This window comes from Coenobita brevimanus, unplaced genomic scaffold, assembly GCF_032717465.1.
Source record: "Coenobita brevimanus isolate Jiangsu-jjx unplaced genomic scaffold, ASM3271746v2 jjx.HiC_scaffold_3653, whole genome shotgun sequence".
In the NCBI taxonomy this organism is placed as follows: Eukaryota; Metazoa; Arthropoda; class Malacostraca; order Decapoda; family Coenobitidae; genus Coenobita; species Coenobita brevimanus.
Genome location: NW_027644699.1, coordinates 226666 through 246629, shown reverse-complemented (window position 1 = coordinate 246629; position 19964 = coordinate 226666). Strand labels below are relative to the sequence as shown.

The following is a 19964-nucleotide window of genomic DNA, read 5'->3' as shown; positions in this document are numbered from 1 at the left end:
GAGAAAAGGTAAATGTGAACCTTGAGGGCAGAACCAATACGCAGTGAAGGATTAAGGGAAGAATAATGATCTGGATGTGGCTTTCCCCCAGGTTAATCATTTTATACCCCCCATACAGTGCAATTCCCAAAATCCGAAATAGTTAGGATAAAGAGGTGCTCTGGAATTCCCTATCTTTGCCATCAGTTATAAGTCTGGACACCCACACCTGCTTGTACTCCTTTGAAAAATAATTGTACCCAGTCTTTAATTTAGTCCATAATCACGGTTTTGATGGACAGGTGGGAAAATTCAACAACAAACACTTGTTTTTCCCTTCTCTCTCTCTCTCTCTTTCTCTCTCTCTCTCTCTCTCTCACTCAATCACTCTCTCTTTCTCTCTCTCTCTCATCCATGGGAATAAACCCACAGAGCAAAAAATTACTGAATCACGTACTGTACACGGTTCATGAAACTCCAGTCTGATCCTCCTTACATGACTTAACAGTGACCCTGGGAAACTAGACCAAGACATTTTCTGGCGGCAAATATGTTGTCATGAAACTTTTTGGCACAATGACTCTTCCTAGAACCTTTTGGAAAACTGGTATTTTTTGGATATGTTTGAATTTCGGATTTTGGGAATTGCTTTCTGTTCTGCTCTCTCTCTCTCTCTCTCTCTCTCTCTCTCTCTCTCACAAACACAAATTATTTCATCATTGTAACCCTAATTCCCACACAGAAGACTGGATAAGACAGGACCCAGGGCCAAAAAAAATGAGAACTGTCATAACAATAACAATACAAAAGAAATCATCATCATCATCATTCAAATTTCCACCTAAGGGATGCAGGAAATATGCACCAAACACAAGAAATCATTACACACAAAACTGAGCAAACGTTCAACAACATTACATATATGATTTTGAAGGTCTTGGCTACACACGCACACGTCAGCCATTCTACACTTGTTGACTCGTTAGTGTGTTTAGCCTGACAATGATCCCTAACCCCTTTCAGCTTAGTTCATGGCCTAATCAACTGTATTGCATTTATTATTATAACCTGGCAATGATCCCTAACCCCTTTCAGCTTAGTTCATGGCCTAATCAACTGTATTGCATTTATTATAACCTGACAATGATCCCTAACCCCTTTCAGCTTAGTTCATGGCCTAATCAACTGTATTGCATTTATTATAACCTGACAAAGATCCCTAACCCCTTTCAGCTTAGTTCATGGCCTAATCAACTGTATTGCATTTATTATAACCTGGCAATGATCCCTAACCTCTTCAAGCTGGCATAACTATAGTGTGTTTACTTTAACCTGACAAATATCCCTAACTCCTTTCAGATTAGCTGATTCCTAAGCGTAGTCTCACCCCTGACTATGACTACTGTTTAAATGTGGCTGAGTTCCCCGCCTGAGAGTGCTGTGCAAGGCTAACACATTCAACCCACCCCAGTGAATAGACTTTAGTTATGTACAAGAGATGTGTATGTGTAGCAGTCTGACCCTGGACTCTGACTGCTGTGTAAATGTGGCTGAGTTCCCCGCCTGAGAGTGTTGTGCAAGACCAGGTACCAGGATACTGCCCCCACACCACTGCCATGGTAGTGCCTCCCAGGGACAATGGTTGCCACCCATCTACCACCTAACCAACCACCAACAGCAGGACCAGTGAAATGGGTCACACATTCCAGCATCACCAATCCTAACTCTTGCAAAACACAACTTCAAACCTAACTTAACACCATATATAAACTAACTTAACAACATATATAAACTAACTTAACATGTAACTAACTTCTATCTATCTACTGCCAGACATCTTAATCCCGTAAGCGGTGGCTACAAACAAATCACCTCCATGTTGCTTGGACCCCTGCCATTTCACTGCCCTGCTCCCAGCTCACACCCCCCTCTCTCATATACCTCTCCACTCCATCCCTCCATCAACATAACAACATATATAAACTAACTTAAGAACACATATTAAGAACATACCTTACAATGCAAAACAATAACTGCAGCTTAACTTAGCATACTGTATATAAACCACCAACAATATGCTCAGTGACAAAGCCATACAATTATTCAAAGCCTCACAAACCCTACCTCCATCCTACAAACATCGCCTACCTGCAAACACCAATACCCTACGTGTGGTGACGCTGTGGAAAAAACACACTAAATATCTCACTACTGGGGTGTGTTTAGCAGTGTTTTTTCCTGAGCTGAATAAAGAAGAGTTTTGCATCAGTAATAATATAGATAAACATGAATTAATACAGCCTTCAGTAACCCTCCTCACTACTACAATATTACCCTTTGCTCAATATAATAGTGTGGCTGAAGCAGGAATCTATCTATATCTATCTATCTATTTATCTATCTATCTATCTATCTATCTACCTACCTACCTATCTATCTATCTATCTATTTACTGTATTTTTCTATCTATCTATCTATCTAATGTATCAAGTACCAGGGTTATACTGTATCCAGCTTGTGGACTTCCTAACACCTCTTCCTCAGTAACTTATTCTGCACCTTACACCTTAACATCCTCTTGCATGTTACTGATCAATACTATGTTAATAAAAGCATATAAATAACATACATGAGAATATTATGATGTACGAGTAACAGGGAAAGTAAATCACCAAAGAAAAGGTGTTAAGAAGCCTCCTGTACCACCTACAACTGCACCCACATCAACTGCTGTACAATCACATAGAAAGAAGTCTCATTCTACTAGATGCTTCAGGTATGATGTAGTGGATGAAGATGCATATACAGATCCCTAACACCACTCCTCTTACTGATTTATTTTTGAATATGGCTGGCTAATATAGTTTTCTACAATATTGTATACAGACTATGGTGATGTGAGAATGATTTAAGCAACACAAATGAGGATGGCAAGGTGTAAAGAGCAAAATAAAATCACTATGGGAAAGGTGTTGGGGTGCTTCCCCTCAACTGACGAGACTAATGGGCCAATGAATCCAGCCATAAAACACACACAAGAATTTTCCTTTGCTGGACTTACAGATGCTTGAATGTGACACAATGGACAAAGGTGCACATATTATCACCCACACATCAATGATAATAATGCCACCCTAACTCCACTACATCACAGTAAACATCTATGAATCCAGCCATGACACACAAGCAGGGCAGACCAATTCAGAGACAAAACAGAGGAATTCCAAGTGATATTATGGACAAAGGTTCACAATATCACCCACATATGAATGATAATATGCATCTAACTCTACTATGTCACATTAAACATCTATGAATCCAGCCACGACACACAGGCAAAAGAACTCCATGAAACAGAGACAAGAGAATTATATACCCACTGCTCTCAGATACACTTGAAATGTGAGGTAAAAGACAAAGGTTCATATCATAACCCACATATCAATGATAATATACACCTAAATCCACTATATCACATTAAATATCTCTGAATCCAGCCATGACACACAGACAAAACAGCTCCGTGAAACAAGAGACAAAAGAGTTACTGCCTGATGCTCTCATAGATGCTTGAATGTGAGGTAAAGGACAAAGGTTTACATTATCACCCACACATCAATGATAATATGCACCTAACTCCACTACATCACATTAAATATCTCTGAATCCAGCCATGACACACAGACAAAACAGCTCTGTGATGCAGAGACAAGAGAGTTACTGCCTGATGCTCTCATAAATGCTTGAATGTGAGGTAAAGGACAAAGGTACATCTTATCACCCACAAATGAAGGATATTATGCACCTCACTCTGCTATGCCACATTATATAACTTTGAATCCAGCCCTGACATTAAGACTGGAGAGGTGAATGCACTTTAGTATGGACTGCACATGACAGGAAATATTATAATAAAGTATATTTCTCGCCCAGCACTTATAAAGCCTTCCACATCTACACCCACACTACCCAAAGCAATATTCCTCACTGCTATGACTTAACTGGCTGTCTAATATAGGCCAACTCTTTGCTTATTATTTACACACACATATATTCATCACCACCATACACTAACAGCATAAATCTGCTACCTCACTCTTGTGGACATTAATACTGATACACATCATTATGACTTACCAAACCCTGTAATGTGTTCTTTCCAGCATCACAAATATCATCATCATCATCATCACCTACCCTACACTATCAGCATAAATCATCTAGTGTATGCTCAGCAAAAAGTACTGTATCATGCATAAAGGATCAATCAGGATTCTCAGCAAGAAATACTATAGTAATCAATTATTAAAATAACATTCAAGACATCCTATAAACATCAGAATGTGCATGTGTTTGTCAAGAATACTAGTAGTTGTTGAGTAACCGTGTGTGTGGCCAAGCAGACCCATCAACTGCAGGCAAGCAACTGCCCCTGCAGGACCATCCCATGTAGTGAACCAATGTTTCCCTACAGTGGCCAGTGAGGCCCAAGGGGAAGGGTGTGGAGGTTTGGTTCCTGGATGGACACTGCATTTACATCCCTTCACCCAGTTAACAGGGGCACCACAGCAGGCTCCACATCACCCCATTATTTGGTTATATGGTTACCACCCAGCATTATAAATGGTTTCCTGGGGTACAAGAAACCATTAGGCTTGTCACTTAGTGTAAAGCCACCTGAAGTAGAAGGAAAAGTAACAAGATCGATGGGAGAAACAGGAGAAAAAAAAAAATTATAAATGAGAAGGAAGAATCAGGCAGCACTACATCAAGTGAGTGGATGATGGTTGCCACCACCTACCACCACAGAGAGAAGTGATTATATATGTTTATGAACTGTTTCAACCCTAACCCTTCACTGCACATCCTGACTACTTAGTAATAAACAACAGCATACTACGTGTAAACTGCTCCTATGTTCATACACAGCTTTAAATGTAGTGACAACAGTTTTACAGGAGAGCAAATTATATACAGTGAGTGTCCTGTATTCCGAATCGCAGGGGACCGAGGGTATTTCAGACTACTGTACTGGTTTTGTCAGAATATTGGGAGGGCCCTTTGAAAACATTAGAAATATATACATGATCATTAAATAAACACTTAAAATGAAATGGATTATTGTTTTACTTACTGGAAATGCATAGAAGTGTAGGTGAATAATTGCAGGCAGGAACATCCAAGTCCAAAGGCAAGTTCAAGCCAGATAAAGCCTTAAATAATGCCCAGAGAAATTGGAAAAAGCCCAAAAAATTTCAAAACATTTCTCCTTGACAAATTCAGAGCATTGTGATTTTTGGATTATTGGTGGCCAGATTAGAGGACTTTCACTGTATATGGAATTACTCTGATGAAATTCTGTAGCCGGGGAGTAACTTATGCTGGTAATTCAAGAGCAGGAGAGATTACAGCCAGGGAACAGCAAACACCAGAACAAGATGAAGAAACTGATATACGTGGAAAAAATAAAACAAAAAAACTAAAACAAACGTAAGACAGGATAAAACCGTCTCATATTCTCCAACATCTTACTGATTTTCTTGGCTAAGTATCCTGTCACAATCAAGGAATTTCTAAACACCTCCTCTTTGGCAACTTATTCTGCCTCTTGCACCTTAATGAGACTAAATATCAGGTATGAATCAGGTAATTTCCAAACACCTCCTCTTCAGCAACTTATTCTGCCACTTCCACCCAAATTTCCTCTTAGATGTTACTGATACAATGTTGATGTTAAAAGTCTATCTATCCATCTATAGCCAGATGCCTTAATCCTGTAAGGGGTGGCCACAAACAAAGCAACTCCATGTCATCCTGTCCACTGCCATTTCACTGCCCTCCCCCCAGCTCACACCCCCTCTCTCATATACCTCACCACTCCATCCCTCCATCTCATCCTCGGTCTCCCTCTGGGGATATAGAGGGGTGCCTTCATGTGGTGGCACTGATATGACAGGGTGGCTCCACTGACTGGTTGTACAAACATCCCTCAACTACTTCCCTATCCACTGTAAGGAGGATGGTGCACTGCGGGGGGACAACTTCAGCCTGCAGTCTACTGGGTTTACATTTTGGATGAACTTGGGGCTACTACTACTAAACAGATGGAACAATGAATAGATGTATACCCAGGCCAATACACATACAGTATACTCTTATTTAATCTATTTAAGTTATACATCAGAAATTCTTGTTACTTGGGAAATCTGTTTACCTATCCATCTATCTATCTGTATGTCTATCTATCTATCTATCTATCTATGCCTATCCACCTGTATCAATCCATATACGGTATTCTTAGTAACTGTTATATGTCCAAAATTCTTGTTACTTTGGCATCAATCTATGTCTATCTATCTATCTATGTCTGTCTATCCACCTGTATCTATCCATGTACAGTACTTTTATTAACTGTTATATGTTTGATATTCTTATTACTTTGGCATCTATCTATCTATTTATCTATCTGTACATCTACCTGTGAACCTACCTATATTTCCATGTCTATCTATCTACATATCTACCTGCTTATCTATTTTTTGTGTCAGTCTTTCTGTGCCTGCATCTATCCATCCATCTATCTATCTATCTATCCATCTATCTATCTACCTGTCTATTTTATATCTGTCAGTCTTTATGTTTGAATCTATCCATCTATCTATCTATCTATCTACCTGTCTATTTTATGTCTGTCAGTCCTTCTACAACTGCATCAATCCATCCATCTATCTATCTATCTATCCAACTCACACCACCTTCATTCATATACCTCTCCACTCCATCCCTCCATTTCCCCCTCTCATTCTCCCTCTCCACCTCACTCACACTCTCCTAGTCAGTCTCTCATTCTCCATCCTCTCCTCAGTCACTCATCCTACCAACACTTTCATCATCATCATCATCATCATCATCTGGACTTCTTTTTCCCACCTAAGATTCCAGAGAGAGAGAGAGAGAGAGAGAGCGAGGGAGAGAGAGGATAAACTAACCAAAATCCTTAATAAATGGGCCACACACTCATTTACTCCCTAATCAAGCCCCTGGAATCCTGATTTTAAATAGTATAAATATCCACACCTATGCCCTTCACACCATCTCTACCCCTGCTATAAAGTGTGGTGTGGTGTGGTGCGGTGCGGTGCGGTGTGGTGTGGTGTGGTGCGGTGCGGTGTGGTGGTGGCTGCCTCCATGTGGTAGGACTGATATAACTACCTGTACATATGTCCCTTAACTCCATCCCTATCCACAAAAGGGAGGATGGTGGCTACAGGAGATGACCAGTTTCAGTCTGCAGTCCACCAAGTTTACATCCAAATTAGGCCTATACAAACTTCAACAACAATAATAACGGAGTGCATACCTCCTTGGTGTACCCTAAGCCTGCAGTCCACTGGGTTTACATCTGGATAAAACTAGGGCCACAACCACATCATCATCATCATCATCCAGACCTCCTTTCCCACCCTAGGGCAGGGTAAGGAGTAGGAATGTCCAGACAGCCTAAATTTGTTCAGTCCAATGGGCCATGCTTCCACTCATTCATCATTCAAGCCCCCGGAATCCTGGCTCTATTGGATATGCCAAAAACATTCACCACGTTTTGTAGCTTCACATAAACGTATCCAACAGAGTCAACAACAACAATTACAATATAGTGTACGGTACATCACGGCACCATCCAATACAGGGAAGTAAATTGTTCATGTCTTTGAGAATACATTTTAAAATATAAGTGGCTGGCAAAGGGTGAGAGCAGGTAAATATATTGTTGCTAAAGTTCAGTATGGGATTATAACAAAGCAACATGCATGGATTGTGATACTACTATGTACAGTGCAGTGCTTCTAAGTGCAGTGCCATCAGTCTAACCCCAACTATACTTCATTCACTTTAACCTGGTACATATTTTCCTCTTATTCACTTTATTTATTTATTTATTTTTTCATCCCTTCACTCACTTTAACTTTGGAGAGATCTGTGTCCTTTTGCAGTTTATTTTCTGTAGGTAAATGGGATAATAAGGCAATACCATGGCCCTGCATACTTCCCACAGCACTTATTCATGACTAGCAGTATATGCTAGTGCTAACCTCACCTCATGGCTCAGCATTCAAGATGGACAGATAGCTATTTTATGCCTAGTTAAAGTGAACAGAGTATAGCAGTGTGTCTAAAGTATCTACATATATCTACAGTACTCACGTTACCTGTTTTCATGGTGCTGGACAGGGAAGCCTTCATGTGACTGCGCCAATACAAGTGTGCAACAGCTACACAACTGTCCCTGAACTACCTCTGTATTCCCCACAAGGAGGCTGGTGGACTGCAGGAGAGGGAAAAATTAAGCCTGCAGTCCACTGGGTTCAGGTTCAGATAAGACTGGCACCACAAAAACAACTCAACCTGTTCTCACCCTTTGCCAGTGTGTATAGTCTCCAGTTTCATAATTCATCAAAAATATCAAATAAAACCAAAATAAATTTATGATTCCCCAAATGAAATCCTTATATGGAGGTTGGCCATGGTAGAGCTAATTTTTCTTTCTATGGACTGGCAGCTTTAGAGACAGCCCCAAAACAGATAATTACTTCACAACAATTGATACAAATTGGTGGTGGGAAAAAAATCTGTGATGTATAATTAATTTTGTAACAATGTGAGAGTGTCAGCTTGGACTCTGACTCTACATATATGTTTCCTAAGAGTGATGACTATAGTTCATTCGCTCTAAACTGACAAAAATCTCTATCTCCTTTCAGCTCAATTGATGGCCTGTGTTATAAGACTGGAGGGTAAAGCTGACTAGTAACCAGGGAGACATATTCCCACCTCAAAATTAAAACAGACAAAAATCCCTAACCCCTTTCAGCTCAGTTCATGGCCAAGTGTAATCAGAGTAGAGGCTTGATTTGACTAGTAACCAAGGAGACTCATTCCTACCCCATATCAAAGACTCATCAAAATTCACACAACCTCACTACAATCTCACTACTGTACCTCCATTTTGCCCTGTCCTCTGCCAACACGCTGCCCCCCCTCCAACTCAAACCATTCTCATTTACATACACCTCCATCTCATCCTCAATTCCCATCCCCCTCAACTTATACCACCACCATTTTTATTACTTTTCCACCCCACCACACCTCATCCTCGGTCTCCCTCTATCCCTCCACCTCACTCCTTGTCAATCTCTCCTTCTCCATTCTCTCCATAAGGCCACACCATCTCAAAATACTCCTAACACTTCTCAACACATCCACAGCAACACAACACTCCTTCATTTCCTCATTTATCTGTCTATCTTTCCATATAACTCCACATGACACACATCCACATCCACACCAACACCACAACATTCCTTCACTTCCTCATTTATCTGTCTGTCTTTCCACATAACTCCACATCCACAGCAACACCACAACACACCTTCACTTCCTCATTTATCTGTCTGTCTTTCCACATAACTCCACATCCACAGCAACACCACAACACTCCTTCACTTTCTCATTTATCTGTCTGTCTTTCCACATAACTCCATATCCACACTAACACCACAACACTCCTTCACTTCCTTCACTCCACAACTCCACATCCACATCAACATCAGCACCACAACACTCTCTGCACTGTCTCATTTGTCTGTCTGTCTCTCCTCATAACTCCACATGCTTCCTCAACTAAACCTAACCTAATTCAGTCAAATATTTAAAACATCAGCCAAAAATAACCAAACTTAACCAAATCTAACCTAACACAATCTTGCAGAAGAAAATAATAATAACAATAATAATAATAATAATAGTAATAGTAATAATGATAACTAATAATAATAATAATAATAATAATAAAAATAATAATAAACATATTTTCTTTAACCACAGTGCTGACAGATAATAAAGATATAATAATGATAATAAAGAGTATACTGTAGTGTAATCAAGCCTTGGTTTTATGACACGAGGGAGGGATGGAGTGGAGGGGTATATGAGAGAAGGGGGATGGAGTGAGAGGTATATGAAAGGTATATGAGTGGTATATGAGGTATATGAGGTATATGAGAGATATATGAGGTATAAAAGAGAGGTATATGAGAGAAGGGGGATGGAGTGAGAGGTATATGAGAGGTATATGAGGTATATGAGAGGTATATGAGTGGTATATGAGGTATATGAGAGATACATGAGAGGTAATCTAGTCCTGGTTTTATGACACGATGGAGGGATGGAGTGAGAGGTATTATTATGAGAGAAGGTATATGAGGTATATGAGATGTATATGAGTGGTACATACGAGGTATATGAGAGGTATATGAGAGAAGGGGGATGGAGTGAGAGGTATATGAGAGAGGGGGTGTGAGCTGGGGGAAGGGCAGCATATTGGCAGGGAACAGGGTGACATGGAGGTAATTTGTTTGTGGCCACCCCTTAAGGGATTAGGGCACCTGGCTATAGGTAGATAAATATATTACATCATCTTATGGCAAATAAAATAGGGTAACTGACTTTAATACTGGATTCCTATATTTCATTCACTTTAGTTAGGTGGAAAATATTATCTTTTGCAGCTTATTTTTCACAGCTCAATGGCAGAATAACGACATTAAACATCCCCTCCACTGCACTTCTTTGTGACTAGAAACATTTGTTTTTTTCCTTGTTACAGCTCAACATTCAAGTTGGAGATGCCAATTTTTTCCTATTTTTTGAAAGGAACAATTTTTCTTTTTTCTTTTTTTTTGTGGATATCTAGCCTTTGGTTCCTTTTCTTTGCATTAAAAAAAAAAAAGTGTAGTGCCAATCATACACACCACATGGCACAGACTCCACAGAGGGATAGACTGATAAATATTAGACATGACAACAGCAGATGAGGAAATGACAAAGTAAAATAAAAAAACAACACAAGGGCAAGACACAACACAGCCAAGAAAATCAATAAGAGAAAGGAAATGATGAGAGAGAGACAGACAGACAGACAGACAGAGACAGACAGAGAGAGAGAGAGAGAGAGAATTAAAATTCATGTAAAAGACCACTAAGATAAAAACATCAAACTGTGTACATCAAAGGTCTGGGATTCATGTAAATTATCAGATACAGTATAAGAGGGGGACACCTATGGCAAGATAAAGTGTTAAATGGTGCAGGGAATCACTGGATCCATTATGCATGATACTGGTTTGGTCAAGTGTTCAGAGAGACATAAAAAACTTAATTCACTCACTTCAGTAAATTAAGTACCAATGCAGAGAGAAATGACTTGCAATATCCAGTGTTTGAAATCTCCAACACTCATGAAACTTCTCAAAATACTGTGTACATTTCCTAATTGTATAAACCATCTTGCCGTGCATTAATGAGCAAAAATACTGGAATGTCAGATAAACACCTTCAATACACACAGATACAGATGCTATTTTGGACAGTCCCATCTTAAAATGTCAGGACCAACTTGCCTAGCCCCAGGCTCCTATGCTCCTCATGGGGCATCATAGGATTGGATGATGGATGGATGGATGAATATTTAATTACTTTTTGGTTGAACAATTGTGAAACTCTTATGCAATATTCTGAAATGTCTGTTGAATTCTGATGATCACAATACTGTATTTCGAAAGTCACTGCTCACAGTCACATTATTTATCATACTCGACTGGGTCAACACTAGTGTCCACAATACTACAGTCATAAGTATAAGTACGCTGACGACTCTGTGCCAGCATTGTCCTGTATTCCATATTTCCATTCCTCCCCTAACACCTTTCCCTAAGTGATATATTTTGCTTCTTACACTCAACTGCTCCTTTCTGTTACCTAAATCCTTCCAATAATGCCATACTCTGCATAAATAACATATAAAAGGATATTAACCAGCCATATCCACAAAGAAATCACTAACAAAGAGGAGTTATGGAGACTCCTTAAGTGATTTATTTTTCAATATGACTGGTTAATATCCTCCAGTACATCATTTGGCCATGTGGTGAGGATGGAGAGTGAGAGACTAATAAGGACAGTGTATGTGAGTGAGGTGAAGGGGGGGAGAGGGAGGGGGAGGCTGAGAATGAGACAGAGGGATGGGGTGGAGAGGTATGTGAGATGGGGGGGGTGAGCTGGGGGAAGGACAGTGAAATGGCGAGGGACAGGGCGACATGGAGGCAATTTGTTTGTGACCACCCCTTATGGGACTAAGGCATCTGGCAAAAGATAGTATATACATCATTTATGCAGTGTGGCAATACTGGAAGGATTTATAAAACAAAGAAGAGAGCAATAAAGGTGTAACAAACTGAAGACTGTAAATAACTAATTAATAAATAAATAACTAAATAATAACTAAACAACTAAATAAATAAATAAATAATAAATAAATAACTAAAGACCATAAACAAAACTGACGCACAGGAAGCCACCAACAAGTAACCGAGCCAAGTTTAAATAGTGACTCAATGTCCTCACTATCATCAACCCCTTACCTGAGGCCCTGGATTTGAATTTGTAGTACAGTATTCACCCTCCCACATCACACACACACATGCTATCCAACACCACGTCAGGCTCATACAGTACTTGAATATGAGAGAGAGATATTGTAGTGTGCAGAGTATCCTGTAGTGTGTAGCAGTAGTCTTGTCCTGTGCATTTTGTTTTCCTACACACACACACATGCTAGCCAAGGCCTCCTCAGGATCATACAGTACTTGTGTACGAAGTATTATTGAGAGAGATCTTGTAGTGTGCAGAGTATCCTGTAGTGTGTAGTAGTAGTCTTGTCCTGTGCATTTCTTTCTCCTACACACACACATGCTAGCCAAGACCCCCTCAGAATCATACTGCACTCGCATATGAGAGAGAGATCTTGTAGTGTGCAGAGATATCCTGTAGTGTGTAGTAGTCTTGTTCTGGTGCTTTCTTTCTCCTACACACACACATTAGCCAAGACCCCCTCAGGATCATACAGTACTTACATATGAGAGAGATCTTGCAGTGTGCAGAGCTACCTTGCAGTGTGCAGTAGTAGTCTTGTCCTGTTTATTTCCTTCTTGTACACTACACACACACACTAGCCAACACCCTCTCAGGATCATACTGCATTTGCATATGAGAGAGATCATGTAGTGTGCTGAGATATCCTGTAGTGTAGTAGTCTTGTCCTGCTGCTTTCCTTCTACACACACACATGCTATCCAACACCCCCTCAGGATCATACTGCACTTATGTATGAGAGAGAGATCTTGTAGTGTGCAGAGTATCCTGTAGTGTGCACAAGTAGTCTTGTCCTGGTGCTTTCCTTCTACACACACACATGCTAGACAACACCCCCTCAGGATCATACTGCACTTCACTTGCATATGAGAGAGAGATACTGTAGTGAGCAGAGATATCCTGTAGTGTGTAGTAGTAGTCTTGTCCTGTGCATTTCCTTCTCCTACACACACACATGCTATCCACGACCCCCTCAGGATCATACTGCACTTGTAAGTGAGAGAGATCTTGTAGTGTGCAGAGATACCCTGTAGTGTGCAGTAGTAGTGTTGTCCTGGTGCTTTCCTTCTCCTACACACACACATTAGCCAACACCCCCTCAGAATCATACTGCACTTGTGTATGAGAGAGATCTTGTAGTGTGCAGAGATATCCTGTAGTGTGCAGTGGTAGTCTTTTTCTGAGCTTTTACTTCTCCTACAACACACACACACACTAGCCAAGACCCCCTCAGGACGATACTGCATTTGCATATGAAAGACTTAGTGTGCAGAGATTCCTGTAGTGTGTAGTAGTGGTCTTGTCCAGGTGCTTTCCTTCTCCTACACTACACACACACTAGCCAAGACCCCTTCAGGATCATACCACACTTGCATATGAGACAGCTTGCAGTGTGCAGTAGTCTCAGCCTGGGGTGAGATTCTTACCCATATTTATGAATGAAACCTTCTCAAAACTCATATTATTTTCTGAAGGAAGAAATAACAAATGAGAAGGTTCAGCATTTTCCTTTCCTTGTTCTTCACACAGATAACTATTCACACAAATAACCAATACAGCTTATGTTAATTTTCCTCTGCAACTATTTTTCTAGCAGGATGAATGACACTTAAACAGACTCAACACTTTCCTTTCCTTATCTTTCCCGGAAAATCAAATCACAGCTTAAATAGGGCTCACATTCCCATTGATAAAGGAAACTCCCTAACACCTCTCCCTTAGCACTGTACTTTTGGATAGAGGTAGTTAACAGCCTTTTGCACAATATTTATGCAGAGGATGGTGATATTGGTATACAGGGGAGGGGGGAGTGAGTTGGGGGGAGGGCAGTCAAATGTTGGGTGACAGAGTGACTTGGAGGTGTTTTGTCTGCAGCCACTCTTTGTGGGATTAGGGCGTTGGGCCATAGATAGAGAGAGATGGTGATACTAGGAGGATTTATGTAACACAGAAGTCAACAGTAAGGTGTAATAAGGAAAATAAATTGCTTGGGAAAAGGTGTTAGGGAGCTTCCACAACTGACGAGAATATGGACGAGAGGCTGCAATAAGTAAGACAGTAAATTCTGAGCCTTCACACTTCCCTCACCTCAGCCATACGGCTGCTGTCCAAGGCTGCCCAAGGAACATACTGCCCTTGAATATAAGAATAATGTACTGTAGGCTATACCAGTGGACTCCTCCTTCACCTGAACACACCCCTGGCACTGCTGGTCTTGTACTGGAGGTGTAGTTGTCCTGCAGGCCACTCCACATCATCATCCTCCATGCAGCCTGGGAAAGAAGGTACCATTAATAACTGTGTGTGTGTGTGTGTGTTCTTACCTAATTGTATCTTTACAGGAATGAGTCCAGCTCGTACTGTCCCGTGTCTTAAACCATATTTATCGTACATATCCTTAAATTTGTGAATTGTTTTGGCACACACTATTTCATTCGGTAGTGCATTCCATTGATCAATTGCTCTGTTTGGGAAACTGAATTTCCTTACGTCTTTATCACCTCTCTTCTTATGCAGTTTTTTGGAGTGTCCTCTTGCTGATGCTTCTCCATATGTTAAGTAATCATTTATGTCTATTTTCTCCTTTCCTGATATGCACTTATATAGCATTATCATGTCACCTCTTTTCCTTCTCTCCTGTAGTGTTGGTAGATTCAGTTTATTTAGTCTTTCTTCGTAGCTTAGGTCCCTTAAGCTTGGTATCCATCTTGTAGCGGCCCTTTGAACTTTTTCAATCTTGTCTATATGTTTTTTGAGATGAGGACTCCAGACTACTGATGCGTATTCCAGGGTTGGTCTAATGAATGATGTTATTATCCTTCTTAGCATGTCTTCATTTATGTATGTGAATGCTATTCTCATATTTGCAAGCAGTGTATACATGTTCCGTACCTTCTCGCTGATGTGGTGAGCCGGAGATAGTCTGTTATTGATAATCACACCTAGGTCTTTCTCTCTTTCTGATGTATATAGGGATTTATTTCCTAACTTATAATCCCAATCAGGTCTTTTTCCACTTTTACCAAACTTGATTACATGACACTTGTCCACATTGAATTCCATTTGCCATGTACTACTCCATTCATGAAGTTTATTTAATTCTTCTTGTAGCTCTTTACAAAAGTCTGTGTTAGTAATTCTCCTTTGTATTTTTGCATCATCTGCACACATATTCAGATAGCTCTCATTTCCAGTGTTACTGTTTATATCATTTATATACACTAAAAACATGATTGGTGCCAGCACTGAACCCTGTGGTACTCCACTAGTCACTTCTTTCCATGATGAGTAGTTTCCTCTTAGTACTGTCCTCATTTCTCTTTTCATGAGAAAGTCTTGCATCCAACAAAACAGTTTGCCTCGAATTCCTCCTTGATGGTACAGTTTTCATAAAAGTCTTTGGTGTGGTACTGTGTCAAAAGCTTTCTTGAAATCTAAATAGATACTGTCCACCCATCCTTCCCTTTCCTGTATTGTGTTTGTTACTCTGTCATAGTAGCTCAACAGATTAGTAACACATGATTTTCCTTTTCTGAAACCAAACTGTCTTTCTGTCTTTCTGTGTGTGTGTGTGTGTGTGTGTGTGTGTGTGTGTGTGTGTGTGTGTGTGTGTGTAATTAGTTGGTTTTGGCCCTTGGTTTAGTTTACAGTACATGGAAAACATCAGCTATACTGTACCATGATCACTCCTAATACAGAGATTCCTTGTGAGAATGCATTAATTTTTATGTTATGTAATTGTGCCATTCTGTTATTCTAATTAAACTTGCAAAGGATCAGTAATAGCAGAAGACCTGGTGAAGGATGGCAGTTGTTCCCTGGTGAAGTAATTTGTATATGTTAGCCTTCATCACATGTGCTGCTCAATCTCCGGCAGCCTACCTATTCAGTCCCTTACCCATGAGGTCATACTCCATGACCTCGTCTCAGGTCTTTTTCAGTCTGCCTCTTTCAACCCTACCCCCAACACTCACACTTCTCATCTTCCGCACCCAATTGTCATCCCCCATCCTCTAAACATGCCCAAACCATCTCAATCTACCCATTCTCATCATATCACCAATACACTCCAGTCCCATCACAACACCAATACACTACAGTCCCATCACAACACCACTGCACTTCACTCCCATCACAACACCAATACACTCCAGTCCCATCACAACACCAATACACTCCAGTCCCATCACAACACCAATACACTCCAGTCCCATCACAACACCAATACACTCCAGTCCCATCACAACACCAATACACTCCAGTCCCATCACAACACCAATACACTCCAGTCCCATCACAACACCAATACACTCCAGTCCCATCACAACACCAATACACTCCAGTTCCATCACAACACCACTGCACTTCACTCCCATCACAACACCAATACACTCCAGTCCCATAACACCACCAATACACTCCAGTCCCGTCACAACACCAATACACTCCAGTTCCATCACAACACCAATACACTCCAGTCCCATCACAACACCAATACACTCCAGTTCCATCACAACACCAATACACTCCAGTTCCATCACAACACCAATACACTCCAGTCCCATCACAACACCAATACACTCCAGTTCCACCACAACACCAATACACTCCAGTTCCATCACAACACCAATACACTCCAGTTCCATCACAACACCAATACACTCCAGTTCCATCACAACACCAATACACTCCAGTCCCATCACAACACCAATACACTCCAGTCCCATCACAACACCAATACACTCCAGTTCCATCACAACACCAATACACTCCAGTCCCATCACAACACCAATACACTCCAGTTCCATCACAACACCAATACACTCCAGTCCCATCACAACACCAATACACTCCAGTTCCATCCTTCCTCTCAATTCTTAAATCGTAAACCTAGCCCCCCTCAGGCCTTGCATTCATGGACGTACTGCAAGTTGCCCTGCTTCTACAGTCCACTATCCCTTTTTTGTGGGATAAGGAAGGGAGTGAGGGATGTTTGTACAACCTGGCAGCTCCACCAACCAGCCTTATTGGCGCCACCACACGAAGGTACCTGGTTAACATTTTATACACTCACAACCAAAAAAATACTAAGTTAGGGAAAAAATAATATAAACAATGAGGTTAAAAAACAGCCTTCAAAATGCTTTCTATCTATCTATCTATCTAATGCCAGATGCCTTAATCCCGTAAGGGGTGGCCACAAACAAATTGTCTCCAAGTCACTCTGTCCACCACCATTTCACTCCCCTGCTCCCAGCTCACACCCCCCTCTCTCATATATCTCTCCACTCCATCCCTCCATCTCATCCTTGGCCTCCCCCTTCCTCTCCCCCCCTCCACCTCACTCACATACACTCTACTGGCTTTCTACTGGCATGAAAAAGAAACAGAAGATGCCATGTCTGAGTAATAGGCACTTGGGCCAGTCTACAGAGAGGTAAGTCCTGACATATATGAACTTCCAACTAACACTAACCACTGATGGAAAATCTGACTTTCTAAAATGTTTCTGATGCCTACTGTATGTCCTGCATGTTATACAAAAAAAAAAAAAAAAAAAAAGGAAAGAAATAGTTTGACACTCTAAAAGGCTTCTGATTCATACTGTATATCCTGTATGAGTAATAACAAGAACATTCAAGTTTTTAAAAAGTTTCCAATTCCTACCATACATACTGTAGAGTAAAAAATCAAGAAAAAAAAGGTGAGCATAAAGTATGAAATTTAAACAAGTAAACACAAGCATCGTATGGAATTAAAAGATTGAAATACAGGATGTGGATGTGACAGAAAACATTTGGAGCAATACACTGAGGTGGTTTGGCCATGTAGAGAGGATGGACAGTGAGAGACTAACAAAGAGTATCAGTGAGGTGGAGGAGGGGAGGGGGAGGGGGAGACCGAAGATGTGATGGAGAGATGGAGTGGAGAGGTATATGAGAGAGATGGGTGTGAGCTGGGGAGAGGACATCAAAATGGCAGGGAACAGGGAGACATGGAGGTGATTTGTTTGTGGCCACACCTTATAGGATTAAGGTGTCTGGCTACAGATAGATAAATTGATAGACTCACAAATGTGCAAACTCACCTCAGTACTAAGCCAACTGTGGGTTGCTCAAACCACTTACTCCATAAACAGCAACACACAATATCATCATCAGTCATTCCGAGAAGAATCAACACGTACATAGCCACTTGACCTGAAATACAAAATGGAAAATGTTATAAGCACAGCACTGACTCTGATACGAGGTTATGAAGCTACACAAGGAAGGTGTGACTAGGAGGTGCAGCAGGGATTCCACAGGCTTGAATGGTGAATGAATGAATGTGTGGCCTATTTCCCTGGGGATGCTGGCTGTTAATTCTCTTATTATTTCTTTAACTATGCATGGTGTTCATTTGTCCACTAATTTTTTACCTGGGCATGGTGTTCATTTGTTCACTAATTGTTTAAATGGCCATGGTGTTCAACTGTTCTCCTACTATCATTTCTTTTAACTGGGTACTGTCTGCTGTTCATCTGTTCTCCCATTATCATTTTATTTTCCTTGCTTTCTACACCCTGCCTTGCCCCACCTGAGGGTTGGAAAAAGAGGCAGGGCAACAATGATGACAAATATTTTAATGTTCATTATGGTTACGGTGGATACTGAGCTGGAAATCTGCATACCCAAATCTCTGCATGCCTTCTTACATCTCATACCAATGAAACGGATTTTTTCCATCCATCCATCCATTGCCAGACGCCATGTATCCCAAACGGGGTGGCCAAGGGCTTAGAGTTAATTGTTTTACAGGGAGGGGCACTAATCCTCCACCAACCCCACTTGACACGTAGGGATGCCAACAGCATCTGGTGTTCCCAGGCGGTCACCCATCCAAGTACTAACCAGACCCAACGTTGCTTAACTTCGCTGATCGAACGGGAAGCGGTGTACTCAACGTGGCATGGCCGTTGGCAACCCAAAATAATGTACAGTATTACCTGATAAAACCTATATTAATGTACAGTATTACCTGATAAAACCTATATTAATGTATAGTATTACCTGATAAAACCTTGTGTACAGTATTATCTGATAAAACCTAAAATAGTGTACAGTATTATCTGATCAATTCATAAGTGCTAGAAAGGGATGCCTTCATGTGGTGGCACTGATACAAACCAGGCAGCTTAACTGTCTGGCTATACAAACCTCCCTCCACCACTTCCCTATCTCCTGAAGGTAGGAGGATGGCCTACAAGAGAAAGGCATCTGGATGGCACGGGAAATGCATCTTAATCCCTTCAGTGCAGTGGCTATTTGGTGTGTCATGGCAGGCCTGGTGGGTTAAACCATGACATATCCTCAATGTCATATACTCCCTTAAAGTATGCTGGGAAAGGGGGGCAGGGCACTCTGGGGGTAGCCAGGATTGCTCACTGGTTCATGCTTTAGCTCTGCCCACTCTGTTCTTCAATCAGTCACTGTCCAGGCCGAGCATGACATAGCCGT

The 19964-nt window shown here is 40.9% G+C and overlaps 1 non-coding gene across 1 annotated transcript; it reads right to left on the bottom strand.

The window, feature by feature from the left end:
* Positions 1-19309: 19309 nt before the first annotated feature.
* LOC145390224 (5S ribosomal RNA) lies at positions 19310-19428 on the bottom strand. The gene has a single exon (XR_013895593.1). It is a non-coding gene; the product is annotated as a 5S ribosomal RNA (ribosomal RNA).
* Positions 19429-19964: the final 536 nt, after the last annotated feature.